The following is a 6,355-nucleotide window of genomic DNA, read 5'->3' as shown; positions in this document are numbered from 1 at the left end:
AAAAAAAAAAAGGAACCCAAACCCTAATGATCCCAAAGGTCCCAAACCCTAACGAACCTAAACAGGAATGGCAAAAAAAAGAAGAAAAAAGATAGAGAAGAACATATTGAAGGCACAGGTAGAAGGGAGAATGGGAGCGATTAATGGGGCTGTGGTGAGGCAGTGAGGCCGTGAGTGTGGTTGTGCGGGACGATGACAGTGACGGCTTGAGGAGTTGAGGGTGGTGGCCGGTAAGACTATGGCCGTGTGGCTATGGCCACGAGAGTGACTGGAAATTTAAGAGTGGGTGGGTGGCGACTGTGTGATGAGAATGGGAGAATGAGATAGGGTTAAGGTATTGAATAAGTTATTAAGTTCATCTATCTACCTATCCATCTATATATATATATATATATATAAGGGTGTTTTAGTAATTAGGATATAATCGAGTTGGGTCAAGTCTGGGTTCGGGTTGGGTTTTTACCAAAACTCGAACCTGACTAGAACTCGCTTTGTTTTTTTTTATTTTATTTTATTTTATTTTATTTTATTTTTTATTTATTTATTTATTTTAAACCCAAACCTGACACTAGTTTTATCGAGTCAGGTTGGGTCGAGTACCCGTGGGTCGGGCAAAAATTGTCATCCCTAAAAGGCTTACGTTTTTTATTATTATTTATTTTTCTTAAAGGAAAGGCTCCAAGATCCAAGTTTCTTTATTACTAAAACACCAACTTAGAAAAGTGAAGTGTATGAAACTTTTTCACCTATTTGGTGGAGGTGGGTGTCTAAACCCATTTTTAGTCTAGACAAAAATTTAGACTACCTTTATCTTTCTAGTAAGAGTTGTAGAAAAATGTCCTACAAATAGTTGGGTATTGTGCTTTTAGAAGGCAAGTCCGCAGTTCTCTTTTATGAAAAGCCAATGAATAGTTTGTGGTGTTTTTTTGACTACCTATAGGGACATGGGCTTTCTTTGGTTATTCCTCTTTAGTTGACGCGGTCACGACTGTGTCTAAATATGAGGATTAGAAAAAAAACTTAACTCATGTTTTTGTTTGATGACAATAAACAATCATCATAGAGCAACTATCATATATTGAAATTCTATTTAAGCATCATAATTTATCCTTCTATTCCCATGAAGAAAAGTTGAAAGTTGTGAAAGCTCGAATATGTGTGAATACACAAGAGCTTGTTTAGACCCCTAAATAAAAATTACGACTTAATTGCTTTTACTCTAACTTATCTAAGTGCGGAACACGAGTAAAGGAAGCGTAATAAACCGATAACTACTCTAGTGCATAAACATGAAAAACAAACAATAAAAGTAAAGCATAAGAGTAAAGGAAGAGAGACGCAATCACAAGATAACACCAAGATGTGTTATCGAAGAGGAAACCGAAGAACTCGGCGAAACACCTCTAAGCAGTAAATCGATCCACTAGAGAATAAAGTTGGAGTACACGAATAATAAAAGACCCTCCAAGCCTAGTCTACCCAATGTACTTCAACCCTCCAAGCTCCTGCTACCAACGGACTTCTTGGAGTCATGTCTTCTCTAGCTTTCCGGATCCCGCAATACACCTAATTGCATCCACCAAGCTCACCTGCTTCTTTTGGCAAATCCCTAAAGTTTTCCAAGCTCTAAAACTCTCTTTACATTCTCAAAATGTGTGGGTTGTGTTTGAGTACAAATCTCCTCTCAAGGTATGACAATGAGAGAGGGAAAGAGAAGAGGCTAGAATGATTTCTTACTAAGGATGAGTAGCTTTCTCTCTAAAAGATAGGTGTATGTGTTGTAGAAAACTTATCTAGGGTCTTTCTCTTTGAATGACCTCTCATATTTTTATGGGTAATGAGGGTATATATAAAGAAAGTCACACTTAAAAAATCTTTAAAGCAGAATGTTTCGCGAGTATTTCGTGAGAAGGCCTTACTAGCAAGACATGCGTGAAATTGACAGCCTAGCACGACTCTTTAGCTTCCAATATGTGCTTTTCGCGTGGCTCTTTCGTGGGTTAGCTTCTAGTGAGACACTTACGAAATCCACTTGTTCATTCAATACATGCTTGATTCTTTACCATCTTAATACTAAACCCAATACAATAAATCCCACAAAATACAAGGAATAAAATTAAAGTAATTACAACACTTTTTTGTCATGGAATAAAACCAACATAAAACATAGTTGTAAATCACAACTTTACAATTGTCTAGAGTAAGAGATCCTTATTGTTCTTGTCATATATTAAAATAAGATATTTTTCTTTCATTTTATACTTTTCCTATATTGACATATATAAGTTTTGTTATGTAAAAATATGTTTATCATTTAAGTTGATTATTGTGCATTAGGCAACTAATTAAAAGCTAGTTTTTTGCTTAAATTATCTATAATTTATAGGTCCCATATTACCTTTTTGTTTTAGCTTTATTACAAATAATTTAACTTTCATTCTTTTGGAAATAAGTTAACTTTTAGTTTTTTGTCTCATATTATGCAAATAACCTATCAAAAATAAGCAAAAAATCATTTAAATGGTAGTTACTTGTGATCTAAACTATTATTGAACAAAAAAAAAAGAAAAAAAAAGAAATCCTAATTTAAACTCTTTTTAGATTGATCTAAAATGTTTAGAGAATATTACTTGTGATCAATATCATTTAACTAGTAGTTTATAATTCACAATTGACTAAATGAGATTTTTTTTTTTTTTTTGATTATATAAACTGTAGGGACTCAATTTGGAAAAGCCTCCTAAAATGGAAAAGAAAAACGGTCCAACAAGCCCAAACAATAAAGTTTTAGAGAGTGGGTTCAAGAACTAGCTCTAAAAGATAGGAAAAGCCTCTCTTTCTTCGGTTTCTTTTTCTTTCTGTCTCCCTTCACAATGTTGTTCCTCTTTATGTTATATACTACGCTCCTCCCCTTGTTTTTGCCGTACACGTGTAGGTGATATCCTGGGAACTCCTTTCTGTCCCATCCCCCCCTCTCTAGAATCCTAAACCAGCCATTATAAGGCTGCTTGATCGCTGTTCAAGCATTACCTCCACATTAATGCAGCCAGAGAGTTAGCTGGGAAGCATTTAATGTGGAGGTAGCAACGTCAGAAGATATTTGTTGCCTCTACTATCCCATATCCGTTTCTCAATTATAATTCAACCTTATGGACTATCTAGGGTAATCAGATAGTTACATCCACCTTGGACTATCGTTCCGAGGTGAATCTTATCCTCGGATACATTTTGGATTCTCATGTGCAATCCTCAGCTCTTCTTCTTATATTAGTTGTATCATGCTTTTATTAAATCATCCTCGGACGGATTGCTGTCCTCGGATTGGGCCATTGGGACGCAGGCCCATTCCCTGTAAACTTACCAATACCACCTTATATAGCTGGCCCCACATAAACTAACTTGATTTAAATATTTTCATCATATGTGATTAACATAAGTTATCATGGTATATATTTTCATTTAGGTCTATCTTCTCATTTCGATTGCAATTTTTAAAATTATTTGACTTAAATGGTAATTGTCTTAGTCTTGTTTTGGAGGATGAAAATAAAGGAAAGTGCTACATCCACAATATTTTCAAAACAAATCATAGGTGATAAGTTGTTATTGGTTTTAATTTGAATCTAAAACTTAAATTACTTTTTTGTCCACCTATAATAGTTAATAATAACATGCCACTAAAGATTTGTTATGAAAAAGTGGTGAACATAATATTTCTCTAAAACTATATTGTGATGCAGAAATTGGGAGCAACTATATATGTAACACAAGCATTAATAGCGACTCTAGAATTGAAATGCTCAAGGAGGGTTGGTAAAAGCATAGTCCCTCTTTCATAAAGCAAGGGCTTTGGCTTTAAGAAGAGTTTATGATCTTGCAGGCTAGCAACCCAAGCTCTTGCAAAATGGGCAAGTAACCCTAGGTTTTTTGGATGTCCGAATAGCTCTAATTTATCATGTGCTTTTATTTCAAGCCTTGTATTATATATATATATTTTTTTTTGAGAAGAATATTTGTTTTTTATTTTATGAAATTTTCCTATTATTAGCAACATAAAAATAAAATAATATATTTTTTCTATGGTACTCATTTGATACAACTTATTTATTTATTTTTTTCTGTTTTTTGAAATAAACTATTTAAAAAACCTTCATTTAGAAAAAAAGAAGAAGAGTTTCTAAAAAAGAAAAAAAAGAAGAAGAAGTTGTTTTAGAAATTAAATACATGTTTTCAATTTTTAAACACTATTACATGCTACACACTTTTTCACCTACATGTATTTCAAAAAAATATAAACAACATTACTTAAATTATTCTACCAAACGGGCCCTAAAAAGTATGATTTCAAAGAGGATATCGATCAAACGAGTAAGTAGGGACATGTCCAATAATTGGGTCATGTTGTGATGCACGTTGTTCCAATCCAAAGATTAATTTGATAATAGAGAAGTTTCTACTAGTTTTCCTATTCTACATCACCCAATGCTTTCTCTTTTTTGTGCTAATCGCTATTACGTCCACTCAAAAAAATAAAAATAAAAAAAGAAAAAAAGGAAAAAAAGAAAAAAGCTTTTGCTTTACTACGGTCATTTGTCATAAATCTTAAGTTGTAACATTTGACTTAATTTTTCATAAGGTTGGCAGATTAATTATGAGGGATGTACCAGTTGGGTTAGTAGCACCGATGAAAAGGTCAGCGTTTGCGCTTGCCTTTTCTTTTTTTATTTACTTTTTATTTTTTTATTTTTAGAAGCACGTTTTTGTGGTTGTGATAACTTTTTTAGTAGGTCCCGTGCACTGTTCAATGGATTCGCAAACTTCTTTTTTCAACAAAACTTTTATTAAAAATGGGTCGCACGGCACTATTCACACATTTAAAAATTATTTTGCTATGGTGTTTTCAGTTTTTAGTTTTCAACAAAATAAGTGATATCCAAACATACTCTAAAAATGATACTTAAAAGAGAAATGTTATGTCCATAAATATTTTCACAGTAAATCTTTTATAGCTTATTGTTACTAGTAGATAAAAAAAAGTAATTTCAGTGGTGTGTTCAAATTAGAACCAGTAATAACTTATAAGCATAAATGCACTTTTAGTCCTTATATTTTGACATTTTTCCATTTTAGTTCCTATATTTTATTTTTACTGCTTTTAGTCCCTAAACCAATTAACGCCTTTCATTTTAGTCCTTGAATCTCATTCTGTCACCAATTAACGGGAAAACTGACGGGATCAATAAAATAATAATAAAAATTTACTGTAGCACTGACACATCAGCATTATAAATTTAAAAAATTAATTTATTAATTTTAACTAAATAAAAAAAAAAAAGAATTAAAAATCAAAATTCAAATGAATTATGATTTAAAGATTAAGAAAAGAGAAGAGAGATTTGGTTCGCAGGGACAGGGTTTGATTTTTTTCTCACCGTGAGTCGGCTCTCCCTTCGTCAGCTCTGCTCATCACCGTTGGAGGTCGGTTTTCTAGCCTCTAGCGGTGCGGTTCTTGGACTCGGTTTGATGCGGTGCATCGGTAGATCGACGTCCACAGTCAGTAAGTCACAGAGTGACACCGACAACCACAGATCGACACCCTCAAATAAAAAAAAAGCAGATCAACACCCGCAATCATACATCCAAATATCTACACCCACAAATTGAAACCCAGTAACCCACAAAGATCAAAACCCGCTAAACACATAAAACTTAGGTGAGATTGAAGCTTATGAGTGTTGGGTATCGGAGGTTGAGGTTGAGTCTAGTGAAGTTGATTGAGGTGGTGCTGAACGATTGGCTAGGGAAGATAAAAAATAACAATCTAACTTGAAAAAATAAAATAAAAAGCTCAAAAAAATTGTAATGTTACTATTCAATATGACATGAGTTACTTTCTTTTTTGGTAAAAAATTAAAAGGATAAAAAAAAAAAAAAGCTGTAGAAAATGTAAATTATAGCTCCTCTTATTAATGTTATTTAATTTATACTGGATTCATTCCATGGTTAAACTGGATTCATTTCAAAATTTTGTTTGATCTTGATCAAACTTCAGAGTCCACAGATGATGACAGTCCTTATATTTGAATTTGACCTCGTCAACTATAAGTCAAGCAAACCGCGTGCAAGTTTCATAAAGTAGGAGACCATACTTTCTGGACAGGACAAATGACAATTGGAAGTCATTTATACCTCAGGTATTAATAAGTTGAAAGTTGAAACCCTTTTAACATTTATACCTCAGGTAAATGACAATTGAGATTACCTAGAAAGAGATGGTATTTACCTTTAGGGCCTTTAAAGTGTAGTAAAGCATATTCTATCATGGAAAGATTCCACTAAAATAAAGAAAAAGAAA

The sequence above is a fragment of the Quercus suber genome, unplaced genomic scaffold (assembly GCF_002906115.3).
Source record: "Quercus suber isolate HL8 unplaced genomic scaffold, Cork oak 2.0 scaffold_787, whole genome shotgun sequence".
In the NCBI taxonomy this organism is placed as follows: domain Eukaryota; kingdom Viridiplantae; phylum Streptophyta; class Magnoliopsida; order Fagales; family Fagaceae; genus Quercus; species Quercus suber.
This window is presented reverse-complemented; position numbering follows the sequence as displayed.